The sequence below is a fragment of the Arvicola amphibius genome, chromosome 11, assembly GCF_903992535.2.
Source record: "Arvicola amphibius chromosome 11, mArvAmp1.2, whole genome shotgun sequence".
NCBI lineage: Eukaryota > Metazoa > Chordata > Mammalia > Rodentia > Cricetidae > Arvicola > Arvicola amphibius.
Genome location: NC_052057.2, coordinates 58,872,981 through 58,888,021, shown reverse-complemented (window position 1 = coordinate 58,888,021; position 15,041 = coordinate 58,872,981).

Below are 15,041 nucleotides of genomic sequence, written 5' to 3'. Positions count from 1 at the left end.
TCCAGTTTAATTCCTTACAGTGGAGATTAAGTATCAAGAAGAATCTTTAAGGAGATATTACTTTTATTGGGTGCTCCTTATAAGGAGGGAACTCTTCAGGGATGTGACATGTGGATTGACTATGAATGAAGAATTTCTGTCTTTAAAATTTAGGGATTTAGAGTGGCACACACAGTACCCCAAAACACCTCACTTCCACTGCTGTTCACAGCTTCACTTTTTCTTTTCCAAAGTTATAGATTTAGAAGAAATAACATTATACCCAAAGAGCACAGTGCCTAATACAAGACATCAGTTCTACAGATTTCTTTCCTGTGTGATTTAATATTAGATGGAAATGTAGTAAAACAAGATTGCTCTTTTTTACATCACTATAATAAACTTTGTGCACAAATTCACACATATTTCTAATGTGTCCATTCAGATAAATGCATTTCCTTAATGGATTGCTTTGGAATGTAAAGAATAGATTGCATTTTAGAGTAATTTTCATAAAATAATTGTTATATTTTAAAAGTGTGACTAGTGATCAATAAGGAAGCTTTGACTTTTTATTTCTGAAAAAATCTCTAAAATCAGAGCTCCCGATTAATTGCTACATGCCATGAACTATTCATTATTTATTCATTGCAAGCTAAATAAACTGATTTTGCAGGACTTGTATAAGAAGGTAGAAGCAAAACACTATAACAAAGTAGCAGGTTTAGAAAGGAAACCTTGTTTTGGATCAAAAGCAGTTGTCAAAGCACCAAGTACAATTGTAGCAAATCAACAAGCATGTAGAGGCTCAGTGTTTTTCATATTTTTTTAATTTAAAAAACAGAAAAATCCTTATGAATGCACAAAAATGGCTTTCCAAGTTAATAAAGCATACCACAAAATTTTGTTAGTTTTATATGAATAGTTGGATTTTTGTTTGTTTTGGTTTGCTTTCCAGTGTAAAAAGCAGGTATACAAAGTTACTGAGTTATTTATTGTTTGCGCTATTCAATAGTTTCTTATTTTCATAAACTTTGACAGTGCTTTGAAATGATAACTTAACCCAGTTCTAATTAAGGTTAAAATTATTGTGTGAGAAAGAATTAGGATTGGGCTAAGCTTAGTTCTATAAAACACATAATCATTCACCAGTAATTCTATATGAAGTTCATGTGGGAAGACTCTGAACTCTGGAGGAATTTCAGATGTGGTATAACTGTTTACATATGTGTAAATTCTTACTTATGTTCAATGCAGCTTTAAAAATCATTTAATATAGCTTTTAAAAATCTATAGTATTTGTTATTCCAAAAATATTAATTTCAATATCTATTGAACATAAAATGGGTTCTTTGGATGACTTAATTCACCAGCAACACAGAATTCTACGAAACAGGTGTCTCCATTACATATATTTTGTATGTCAAAAAAACTAGGACATAGAGTATAATTCATTCTACCTTGATAACAATTTTTTTTTGTTTTTTGAGACAGGGTTTCTCTGTGGCTTTGGAGCCTGTCCTGGAACTAGCTCTTGTAGACCAGGCTGGTCTCGAACTCACGGAAATCCGCCTGCCTCTGCCTCCCGAGTGCTGGGATTAAAGGCGTGCGCCACCATCGCCCGGCTCCTTGATAACAAATTTTGAGGTCAAATGTAAAATAAGACATATTTATCTTAAGTTTGCTAATGAAAAAATAAGTCTTAAATTGCATTTGTATATAATATCACATCTACCTGTTTTTCAAACAGTAAAACCCATAGGTAGAATCTAAGTTCTTATTGCTTAAGACAACATGCACTTTGAAGCAAGCTTGGTCTTGATCTAGAGTTGACCCAAATGATTTCTCCTTGAGGTCTAGCTTTCAAGGCATAAGAATGTACCATGAAAACATCAACAGGAGAAAATATGAGACTTATAATAACAACCAGCATGGCATGAAAACTCTAGGGGTGCAATGGTAGCAACACACTTTGGCAGTAAGAAATCAGTCTCTAATTGGATTTAAGCAGCAAGAAACCATATGTGGTACTAGAAACTGGTGAAGTCATGGTTATCAGGGGAAAACCTACAACCACCATTTTGCTAAACTTCCATAATCTTTATAACTACATTGTAAACTTCCACACATAATTATTTTTCTCACCCTTCATTAAGGAAACTCCTTTTTGCAATAGAAGGAGACCATTACAGAAAACCAAAAGAAATCAAACTGCTTGGCAGTGCAGCCCAGTCCCAGTGAAGAAATCTGCATAACACTCCCACAAGCCAGAGGAACAGAGAATTTTTTTGTGAGATTATGTAACCTAGTAAAGAAGATACTGCAAGCAGAAAATTTCACCAAATGACTGCGAAAACATGAGTTGAGCAATGATGACACCAACACACATGTCAAAGAGGATAAAGAAAAGACTTTGAGTCTTCCTTGACACTCTATAAAGACTGCAGGAAAAAGAAATACTGACAGTGGACAAAGTAGGTATCTTAATGTTTGTATTGTTGTGAGGAGGCACCATTACTACACCAACTTTTATAGAGAAAACATTTAATTGGGGTGGCTCGCTTATAGTTTAAGAGGTTCAGTTAACAATCGTTATGGTGGGGAGCATGACAATGTGCAAGCAGACATCTTTGAGGGAGCTGGAAGTCAAATGACTATCATATTGAGGGAAGCCTGAGCAAATGAGACCTCAAACTCTGCCCACACAGTGACACTTTCTCCAATGCCAAAACTCCTGATAGTGCCACTCCATTTGGGGAGACATTTTCTTTCCAAATAGCACATTTCACTCCCTGGCCCCTAAAGACTTGTAGCCATATTGTAATGCAAAAATGCATTCAGTCTAACTTTAGAAGTCCCCATAGTCAATAGCAGTTATAAACTTGTTTCAAAGTCCAATGTTTTTTCTGAGACTCATGAAATCTCTTTACTGCAATCCCTTGTAAAGAACAAATCAAAGAGCACATCACACAGTTCTAACATATAATGGCCCTGAATATACATTACAATTCTAAAAGGCAGGGAAAGAAGCAATAAAGTGAAAATACTGGACCGAAACAAGATGGAAAAACAGTTGGAAAAACTCCAAATTCTGCATCTCCATGTCTGATGTTAAAACGCTCTTCAGATTTCAAATTCTATGCAACTTTGTTGACTACGATACACTTCTTTCTTTTGGGTTGTTTTCATTCCTTGTTAATAGCTCTCCTTGCCAGGTATTTCAAGATTCTATTAATTCTAACATATTGGATTCTCCAAGGTAATTCAGGCTTCAACATTGCAGCTTCATGCAATGACCTCTCTACCAAGTATCTCTACTAGGGACACTTCTTTGGAATAATTCTTAGTACACTGAAAATATGTATTGCTCTCATTATTAGTAAAACTGATTATTGCCAGCTGCATACCTTTAATCCAAGCACTTGGGAGGCAGAGGCAGGCAGATCTCTGTGAGTTCAAGGCCACCCTAGTATACAGAGGCATTCCAGAATAAGCTCCATAACTACACAGGGAAACCTTGTCTTAAAATACCAAAGCCAAACCAAACCAAAACAAAACAAAACAAAAAGCTGATTGGCTGATTAAACAGTAGCCCCATATTATACAGGCAGAACAACCAAATTGGGAAAATGATGGCAAGAAGGGTAGAGACAGATGAGATACCAACCAGGCCCCAAGGAAGTAGGATATGAGAAAATGAAGTAACAAGCTGTGAACTAGGTGGAAAAGCTTATATAAGAAATACAGGTTAAATAAAACATAAGAGTTAGGTAGTAATAGGTCTGAGCTATTGGCCAAACATTTATAATTCACATAAGTATCCAAGTTAGTTATTTGGGAATCAGCTGTCAATTATTTGGGAGCAGGTGTTTACAACACAAAAACTCACCTATGAATACCCTTGACACATGCCTGCTGCAACAGTTTTCTTTAGGCATGGAAACAAATTTCATAGCCCATTTCTTCTGTTCTCAACTCTAAAGCCTGGACCATGTGGCTATAGCTGACAAATTCTGCTGCTTACTGGGGCTGGAATATGGCCTCCTTGTTCAATTGCATCTTCACCAGTTTTTTCTCCTTCATTGCCTAAGCTTGGTAGCCTTGAAACTTACTCTGTAGACCAGAATAAATTCAAATTCAGAGATCTGCCAGCCTCTGTGTTTTTAGTTCTGGGACTAAAGTTGTGTGCCACCACACCTGGCTCTAATTTTATTTTATTTTATTTGTTCCTTTTCACAAATTGGAAACTTAGCTGCGTGCCATCTTGCCTTGAAGTCAGTTTCCTCTATCCCGTTTCTAAATAAGTCTATTTTCTTGAACATAAGGTTTAGCTCCATTCTAATTCCTGGTGCTCCTTTTCTCCTCAAAATTTATGTTTCATGATTTACCTTACTCAGCTTGCTTCTTTTTATTATAAATTTTCATTAGAGTTGCCACTAATATCCACAAGGCAGAGTCTATAATAGACTATTTTGAGATGTTTTCTACCAACAGATTTACTCTAAAACTCTTCACTTTGGCCTATGACAAACATTTTGCACAAAGGCAAAAGACATCTACTTTGTTCACTAAAATATCACAAGAATGATTTCTAGGGAACATACTAAAATTCTTCCCTGAAACCTCTTGAGGCATTTCCCAATATTTTAAATCATTTTCAGCACGATTATCTTACATGCTCCTACTAGTATGCCTCATTAAGCAGTGCTTAAAGTATTCGACTGCCTTTCTAATCTGAAGTACCAAAATTCATATTACTCTAAACAAAAACATGACCAGGCCAGCTGCAGCAATACAACATCCCTAGTACCAACATCTGTCTTAGTTTGGGTTTTTATTGATGTGAAAAGACACCATGACTACATCAGCTCTTATAAATGAAAACATTTAATAGAGGGGGCTTGCTTATAGTTTCAAATGGTCAATCTAATATTATCATGGCAGGGAGTGTAGCAGCATACAGACAGACGTGGAACTGGCTACATTTTGGCTTGGGACAGTAGAAAGTCAAGTGATCATCACACTGATAGAAACTTGAGTAAAAGAGACCTATAAGCCCACCCCTACAGTGACACACTTCTTCCTACACGGACTCACCTCCTAATAATGCCATTCCTTTTGGGGGTATTTTCTTTCAAACCACCACAGTAGGGAAGAACACACTAAACAATTATAAAATATCAAACTGAAAATATATGAATGAGTAACATTATACAAGTTGAACATATTATATTTAGACATATATTTGTATATGCATATATTCATTTGATAACAACTAGCAAAAACAAAACTTCTGATATTGAAAGAGAAAGGATGATATATAGGAGGACTGAAAGGGAGAAGGGAAGGAGAAAAACGTATAATTATACTACCATCTTAAAAAATAAAAGAAACAAAAGTAATAAAGTCATTTTGCAGCAGTATCTCTAAATTAGCTTAAGGTCAATCTTTGGCTATATTGGTACCTATTTTATGGTTTTAGATTGGTAAATTTTAAGTAACTTAAACAAAATTAATAAATATTTTCCCAAACTTGTTCATCCCAATAATACTGTCAACATCAGAAATGAAACAAAAGTCTCTGGAATTTCTATGATGCTTTCTGTTTACTTCAGTAAAGAAAAAACTACCATTTTCTCCTGTTCAAAAACTGACTGATTGAGAATCAACTGGTATTCCATATATGCATAAGAAAAATAGAGTTTCAATATTTTCTCTGAGAACTCTGAATCTTTTTCAGTGCAAGAGAAGCAATATATCAGCTTTTCAACATATGCTTAGTTCAAAGTTAATGTTAAGAGAAAGCTATCAGTGGGAGCAATGGGTACATAACAGGCACTGCTTTCTTACCTCTTTGGCTATAAAATTCAACATTATTGTGGATCTTTCATTAAGAGACTTTTGATGGAAGCAGAAGAATAATTGAAATCAGTGTCCAAATTCTCAAAAGATGGTGGTTAGAAATCCTCCCGATAAGTGGTTTTCTCAACAACTTTTCTCTCTTAGGCAGAGATTTACTAATTTCCCCATCATTTTGTAGTTTCGGTGTGAAAATGCAGGGAAGACTTTTGCAATTTTATGCCTCACTGCAATGAGACAAGTCTCACTTTGGAAAGAATATGTCACTCTTCCCATATAAACTTAAGGGTCTTTCAGACTAGCGCACATCCATATGTAAGTACTCACCAAACTTAAATCAAGTATGTAGAAACATTATCAAAGACCAAAAAGTGATAGAAAGAAAGTTAGATCTTCTACTAAAATTAAGGCACATCATAAAGAGGTTTAACTTTTTATAAATTATACACAAAAGATTTAAAAATCTAGTTAAACATCAGCAACTTCAAATGAAATTGAGATTTAAAAGTATTGAAAAATGCAGTGATATGGTATGATTCAAACTGCTATTCAATATAAAATATTTACTTTTTAACACATTCCATCACCTTTTGTATACATTGCTGGTTCCAGGAAACATAAATGTGACCAATTCAATGCAAGCTAAATTGTCATTTTGGGTGGCTTCTTCATGATAAAGATGATTATTCAAGCTCATCCTTGTACAGTTTTTAATTGCATTTATTCAAGTTTATCTTTTATATGCACAATCATCAGTTTATTAGATTTTCTACAAACAGAAGGCTGTTGATTATCTTTTATTTTATTATATTATTTTATAAAATCATGTACTAACCCATGTTTTCTAATTGACAATGTAAGTTGATGCATATATATTTTAACTCTTTTGTAGAATATGGCTATGATAATGCTATTACTGTCCAGTAAACAGTTTTTTTGAAATCTAGGGTCGACATAAAGTGGCAAGATGCATTCATGAAACTCCAGATCAGAGATGAGATAGAAATCTACCTGAGCAAAAGAACACAAAATGCTTTCCAGTGCCTGTGCATAAAGAAAAAAAAAAACCCACCACACTTTAGGTGTCAGAGGAGATTTCTCAGTCGCCAGGACCTGTAAACACAGGGCTAGAATTCAAAGCACATTTATAAATGGACAGCAATCACTTTAAACACAAACTCAATGCTTTTCAGCAGCAGAAAGAAAATGTGTGTCCTGAACTACACACTGTTGGTGAAATTTAATAAGACCTTAGACTGAACTCAGAACAAAACAGATCAAATTAGATTAACCATACATTAGAATAGCTATTTTTATTATTGAAAATTTTAATAGCTAGAGATTTTCAAACATAATAATTACATACTGATTTAATCACTAAAACTTGTACTAATTACCTTTTGAAAGACCTCATTTTCTCGGGTTACATACAGAAAATGTAAATATTTGCAGAGTAAATGTGCTGGTATTCTAATGTTCATGTTTCACATATATAAAGAGAGTGCAATGGAGGTGCAGTTAATACTGTCATGAGAGTGTTGCTATGCAAAGCAGAGAAGCCATCTCCAGCCCATCATTATCTCATGCCTCCATTCAATGACAGGGAAATTCATAACCTAAGATTTAATGTTTGACCTGAATTGCAAAATTCTTTAAAAGATAATTTTCTTTTTCTTATGTAGTAACATAAAAATTATGAATTGCATAAAAGGTATTTCTAATATCACTGACACTATGAAAATATATTGATATTTTTAACCAGTTAAAATAAACAATACATTGAGCTCCAGATCATAGTTTGTATGGGTCTGCATGTGTATGTGTGTGAGTTCCCCCTTAACTTTCTTCAAACATTTTATGCTGATTTGTTTCAAAGGTCAGAGCATGACAAGCTCTCATATAAACAGAATTTTAAATACATTAACATGACACTTTTGTATTATATTCATACTTATATGTATACATATATATCACATCTGTTTTTTATTAATAACTGGTCAGCAAATAGCAGGAATATTGCAATCCAAATGCTTTCATGATTTCTTTGTGAGTGTATGGCATTATGTAATTGATGACCTAAGACTTATTCACTTGTTAAAAGGAAGACTTGATTTCAGCATTTTCAAGTAAATTTTAAACCAAGCAGTAATTTTTTTTGCTAATAATATTATGAACACTACCAATGAGAATTTGGGGATCTTTCTTTACTCTCTGAGAATATCAAAATAAACATCTTCTTTTTTTCTGGTTTTTCAAAACAGTGTTTCTCTAACCTCAGGCATCAGAAAGAAAGAGCAAGGAGATCACAATTTACAGATGAACTTCTTTACACTCACCTGTACTACATGATGAAATGCTGTCTCAAACTATCAGTTTTAAAGTTCAGTGATTAGAAAGGTGACTTATGAGACACAAACTGAATAAGATTTTTTTCCCAGGACATATTTACATATTCCACATTAAAAATTACTTTAAATGGGACTAATAGACCTATTGATGAATGTACATTGTGACTCATTCTAAAAACCAAGAGATAATAACAAAGTGAAAGAACAAATAAAGGTTAAGTGAAGCTGAGATGTAAAATTCAGCTGTCATTGGGAGTCATAATGAGTTAGGATATGTTACTGTATTATTTGGATATATTGTTAGCAATATAATATCTGTGCTTTCTCAGAACTTATTAATTGATTAGTATCTTTATGCCATAGGTAAAGTTTAAAAATAATAAAGACAATGGATTTATAATAAATGATAATAAATTCTATGGAATGATAATTGCACTCTGGGGTGTGTTAATCAAAAGTAATACTCAGAATATAGACCCCTCTCTTATACAGTAATCTCATAATCTACAGTCAGACTTAATTAATTCTTTTTCATTAATATGGGAGTTAGCCCACTTTTGTGGGTTATGATTTTAAAGTGTTATCTCATAAATATTATTTTCCTTAAAATTATCTTCCTTTGCCATTGTTGCAGATGATTGAAGTAAGTATTATAGTAATAAGAAATACAACTTCAGGAGGTCCCATTTATTCAATGTTGCCCTTAATGTATGTGCGGCTGGGGTTATGCGCAGGAAACGGTTCCCTGTGCCCATTTGTTGTAGAGTACTTCCCACTTTCTCCTCTATCAAGCTCAATGTGTTCAGATTAATATTGAGGTCTTTAATCCATTTGGACTTGAGTTTTGTGCATGGTGATAGATATGGATCTACTTTCATTCTTCTACAGGTTGACATCCAGTTATGCCAGCACCATTTGTTGAAGATGCCCTCTTTCTTCCATTGTGTACTTTTGGCTCCTTTATCAAAAATCAGGTGTTCATAGGTTTGTGGTTTAAGATCCGGGTCTTCAATACGATTCCATTGGTAAACTTCTCTGTTTTTATGCCAATACCAAGCTGTTTTCAATACTGTAGCTTTGCAATAGAGTTTGAAGTCAGGGATGGTAATGCCTCCAGAAGTACCTTTATTGTATAAGATTGTTTTGGCTATCCTGGGTTTCTTGTTTTTCCATATAAAGTTGATTATTGTCCTCTCAATCTCTGTGAAGAATTTTAATGGGACCTTGATTGGGATTGCATTGAATCTATAGATTGCTTTTGGTAGAATTGCCATTTTTACTATGTTGATCCTCCCAATCCACGAGCAGGGGAGATCCTTCTATTTTCTGGTATCCTCTTCAATTTCTTTCTTCAAAGACTTAAAGTTCTTGTCAAATAAATCCTTCACTTCCTTGGTTAGAGATACTCCCAGATATCTTATGCTATTTGTGGCTATTGTGAAAGGTGATACTTCTCTGATTTCCCTCTCTGCTTCCTTATCCTTTGTGTATAGGAGGGCGACTGATTTTTTGGAGTTGATCTTGTAACCTGCCACGTTACTGAAGGAGTTTATCAGCTGTAGGAGTTCTTTGGTGGAGTTTTTGGGGTCGCTTATGTATACTATCATATCATCTGCAAATAATGAAAGTTTAACTTCTTCCTTTCCAAATTGAATCCCCTTGATTCCCTTATGTTGTCTTATTGCTATTGCTAGAACTTCAAGCACTATATTGAAGAGATAAGGAGAGAGTGGACAGCCTTGTCGTGTTCCTGAATTTAGTGGGATAGCCTTGAGTTTCTCTCCGTTTAATTTGATGTTAGCTGTCGGCTTGCTGTAAATAGCTTTTATTATATTTAGGAATGACCCTTGTATCCCTAATCTCTCCAAAACTTTTATCATAAAATGATGGAGGAGTGTTTATGTGTTACTTTCATTATTAATAAAGAAAACTGCCTTGGCCCTTTCACAGAAAATTAGGTAGGTGGAGTAGACAGAACAGAATTATGGGAACAAGGAAGTAGAGTTGGGGAGACGCTTCAGGCATTCGCCATAGGAGTCTCCATGCTGCTCCTCTCCGAGATGGACGCAGGTTAAGATCTCTCCTGGTAAGCCACATCTCGTGGTGCTACCCAGATTACTAAATATGGGTTAAAGGAAGATGTGAGAATTAACCAATAAGAGGCTGAAACTATGGGCCAGGCAGTGTTTAAAAGAATACAGTTTCCGTGTAATTATTTCGGGTGTAAAGCTAGCCGGCTGCGAGTGGCGGGACGCAGCCCCGCTGCTTCACACTACAGATTGGCGCCCAACGTGGTGACCAAATCCACGTAAAAACCTGAAAAAGCTTTAAATAAAGGAGAGAGAGAGAGAGTTTAACACAGCTTTTTGCTATTTGCTAGGACGTGCCATAGAGAGATTTCCTGTTTCGGCAATAGCGGCAGAGAAAAAGCTGAGTCATTTTAAAACGCAGCTTCCTTGTGCTGTGCCGCCAGCGCGAACTCTGGCTTTAAAGCATTTCAATGGCTTTTATAGGACTGGATATTTGTGTTCCCGCGTGGGATCGGAAGGAGAGTGCACTGAGACCTGTCCAAAGGCTCAGAGATCCCTGCCTGCACCTGGGCAGATGGCGGAATCAGGCTTAGGCAGGTGGAAGAGCATGGCGGATTCCTGCCACAATACAGAGAGATGTTTTCAGACTGCGCAGTGCTCTGCATGTCAGATTTGGCTGTAACTTGGATGAAAAGAGTTTTTGTGCTGCCCGCTCAGTCTCAGAGTTAAAGTGCTGAGTGCGGCTCCTACCTGGCGGCCCCAGAGCTATTAGAAAATGGTACATCCTCCATTTTGAAATTGGAGAGAGGTGGAGCCAACATCCAGAGCAGCCCGCAGCTCTGCAGCTCAGAGCTGCAACCGATTCAGAGTCACAAGCGGCTCAGCTATGTTGGACTGGGTGTGGCAAGCCTGCAGTACCTGTTTTTGACCTAGGAATGTCACAGCTTAGATTCTTAAGTGTGTAGCGATTTAAAAGCACAAAACAAAAGTGCTCCTGGATAGTAAAAAAATTACAGATTCACAATAGGAAAGATTCAGACATAGAAGGCCTTTAACTGGGTCACAATGTTGGATAAATCTACGTAGGCTTGAGAGCGAAAGAGAAGAAAAAATATAGAAAATAAAGTTAATACCTTTAAAAAAAAAGGGTAAAGTCTTTAAAGAGACAGAGTACAGATAGTTATAGATTAAAAGAAGTAAAGTGATAGAGTAAAAATAAGCCACGTAAAAATGGAAAATTCACAGAGAGTCTGGATTATGTATTTTGTTGTGTTTTCTTTGATTTTTTTGACTGTAAAGGAGCTAAGTACAGAGAGACATTTCATTATATGGGCTGCCAGGCTAGACCAGAATGGACATCTTAACGTTATGACTTCAGGATTTGGATCTAAGAACATGATGCTTTGGAAAAGAGTTTCTTCTTTTGTTTTCACAGAGGACGAGACTCTGTGGATTGCTTCTATCCCAATATGGTATGATAGACCACGCCCTCCTGAAAGGTTGCTGTGAACACCCTCAAAAAATTACTTCGCTCAACTGCCAACTGGGATGAACCTAGCACACAGGAAGACCTAAATAACAGCGCCCCCATTCAGCAGGAAGCAGTTTGGAGAGAAAAAACTGCGCCCATTTTCCCAAATATTGCTTATAAATGTTCTTTTACATTTAAAGGGGGAGATGATATAGATATGAATTTGCATTGGTATAGATTTTAAGGTCAATTTTGTTATATGTATATGTATTTCTGATCTTGATTAAGCTATTGTGATTGTAGTTCATTTTAAAAACTGTAATGTATAATTAGGAAATATAGGTTGTTAATGGATAATCATTGATAATAGTTAAGCTTGTAGTCATGTTATTAGATTTTCTAGATATGTAGAGATATATTTCAGTTAGATAGACATTCTTCATATCTTTCAAAGACTGCAGAATATGGCATTTAATGTTTTAATAACTTAGGGTTTTTCATGACAATGAGACACGTTTGCTCCTGGCAGCACCAATCTACTTCAAGAGGAAGATGGGCATCGAAGAGGCTACTTATGGAGTTTGTTAGCCATTTGGGCAAGAAACTGCTCTTGCCTGGACTGTTGCATAAACTGGACACAAGGAACCCACAGAAAGAGGACTGCTAAACTTGCCTAAAGGTGAGATGGTCTCTCAGGGTTCCTGATTCGTGAAAGAGTCTGCGAGATGTTCTGCAGGACACAGCAGAAAGTGACTGAACTGTCTTTGGAATTTTTCTGCTTCATGGAAATGTCTGCTGGATACTGTGGGCCTGAAGCCCGAAGATGGATGCCCCAACGGTACAGAGGAACTTTGGGTGACTGTCCGGGCAGCGAGTTGTCTCTGTCATTTCTAGAGTTTTATAAGTTACTTATTTCTTGTTTACTTAGGTAGCATTATATCCTTCTGGAGTCTTTGATGGAGTTGAAGAATAAATAGATAGTTATAGCTTTCCTTAGTTATGATAAAAGATAAAATAGATTTAAATATTGTAACTGTAATACTTGCTTGATAACTGTTTTGTTACATGTAATTTTACTATGTTAAAGTTAAAGCCTTTCTTTTTTGTTTAAACAGAAAAAGGGGAAATGATGGAGGAGTGTTTATGTGTTACTTTCATTATTAATAAAGAAAACTGCCTTGGCCCTTTAACAGAAAATTAGGTAGGTGGAGTAGACAGAACAGAATTATGGGAACAAGGAAGTAGAGTTGGGGAGACGCTTCAGGCATTCGCCATAGGAGTCTCCATGCTGCTCCTCTCCGAGATGGACGCAGGTTAAGATCTCTCCTGGTAAGCCACATCTCGTGGTGCTACCCAGATTACTAAATATGGGTTAAAGGAAGATGTGAGAATTAACCAATAAGAGGCTGAAACTATGGGCCAGGCAGTGTTTAAAAGAATACAGTTTCCGTGTAATTATTTCGGGTGTAAAGCTAGCCGGCTGCCAGTGGCGGGACGCAGCCCCGCCGCTTCACACTACAATAAAAGGGTGCTGAATTTTGTCAAATGCTTTTTCAGCATCTAATGAGATGACCATATGGTTTTTTTCCTTCAGTTTATTTATATGATGGATTACATTGATAGATTTTCTTATGTTGAACCAGCCCTGCATCTCTGGGATGAAGCCTACTTGATCGTAGTGGATAATTTTTCTAATGTGTTCTTGGATTCGGTTTGCCAGTATTTTATTGAGAATTTTTGCGTCAGTGTTCATGAGTGAGATTGGCCTGTAATTCTCTTTCTTGGTTGAGTCTTTGTGTGGTTTAGGTATCAGGGTAACTGTAGCTTCATAGAAGGAATTTGGCAGTGACTCTTGTGTTTCTATATTATGAAATACCTTAAGGAGTATAGGTATTAGGTCTTCTTGGAAGTTCTGGTAGAATTCCGCATTGAAACCATCTGGTCCATGCTAGAATACTACTCAGCGGTAAAAAACAATGACATCTTGAATTTTGCAGGCAAATGGATGGAAATAGAAAACACTATTCTGAGTGAGGTAACCCAGACCCAAAAAGATGAACATGGGATGTACTCACTCATAATCGGTTTCTAGCCATAATTAAAGGACATCGAGCCTATAAATTTGGGATCCTTGAGAAGATAATAAGAAGGTGAACTCCCAAAAAAAGATATAGTAATCCTCCTGGATATTGGAAGTAGACACGATTGCCAGGCAAAATTGGGAACTTGAGGGTTGGGCGAGACTGGGCCAAGGGAAGATGGGGAGAGAAAAGTGTGAAGGGGAGAATGGGGGGAGCTCGGAGGAATGGGGTGCTTGGGATATAGGAAGGGTGGATATGGGAGCAGGGAAGCATATATCTTAATTTAAGGAGCTACCTGAGGGTTGTCAAGAGACTTGACCCTAGAGGGGTTCCCAGGTTTCCAGGGAGACGCCCCCAGTTAGTTCCTTGGGCAGCTGAGGAGAGGGAGCCTGAAGGCCAGTTCCTATAGCCATACTGATGAATTTCTTGCATATCACCATAGAACCTCCACCTGACGATAGATGAAGAAAATGACAGAGCCCCACATTGGAGCACTGGACTGAGCTCCCAAGGTCCTGATGAGGAGCAGAAGGAGAGAGAACATGAGAAAGAAAGTCAGGACCGTGAGGGAACCTCCAGCTGGCGACAGATGGGGAAGGTGACTGAGCCCCACATTGGAGCACTGGACTGAGCTCCCAAGGTCCTGATGAGGAGCAGAAGGAGCGAGAACATGAGGGAGAAAGTCAGGAACGTGAGGGGTGCGTTCACTCATGGAGACGGTGGGACAGAACTAATGGGAGATCACCAACTCCAGTTGGAATGGGACTGATGGATCATGCGACCAAACCCGTCTCTCTGAATGTGGCCAACAGCGGGGGCTGACTGAGAAGCAAAGGACAATGGCGCTGGGCTCTGATTCTTCTGCATGGATAGGCTCTGTGGGAGCCTTCTCAGCTTGGTCAATCACCTTCCTGGACCTGGGGGGAGTTGGGAGGACCTTGGACTTAGCATAGAGTGGGGAACCCTGATGGCTCCTTGGCCTTGAGAGGGAGGGAGGGGAGGTATGGGTGGAGGGAAGGGGAGGGAAGGGGGAGAAGGAGGGGAGGGAAGGGGGAGGAGGAGCGGAGGGAGAGGGGAGGAGGAGGGAAGGAGATGGAAATTTTTAAATATAAAAAAAAAATAAACCATGAGGAAAAAAAAAAAGAAATACAAAATGCAGGTCTTGAAAATAGCATACTTTCTGATTTTAATACTGATTTTTTACTCTGCATACTTTCACAAACTTATTTTGAAGATTCATTTTCTTTGATGGTTGTTTGAAAGATACAAAAAC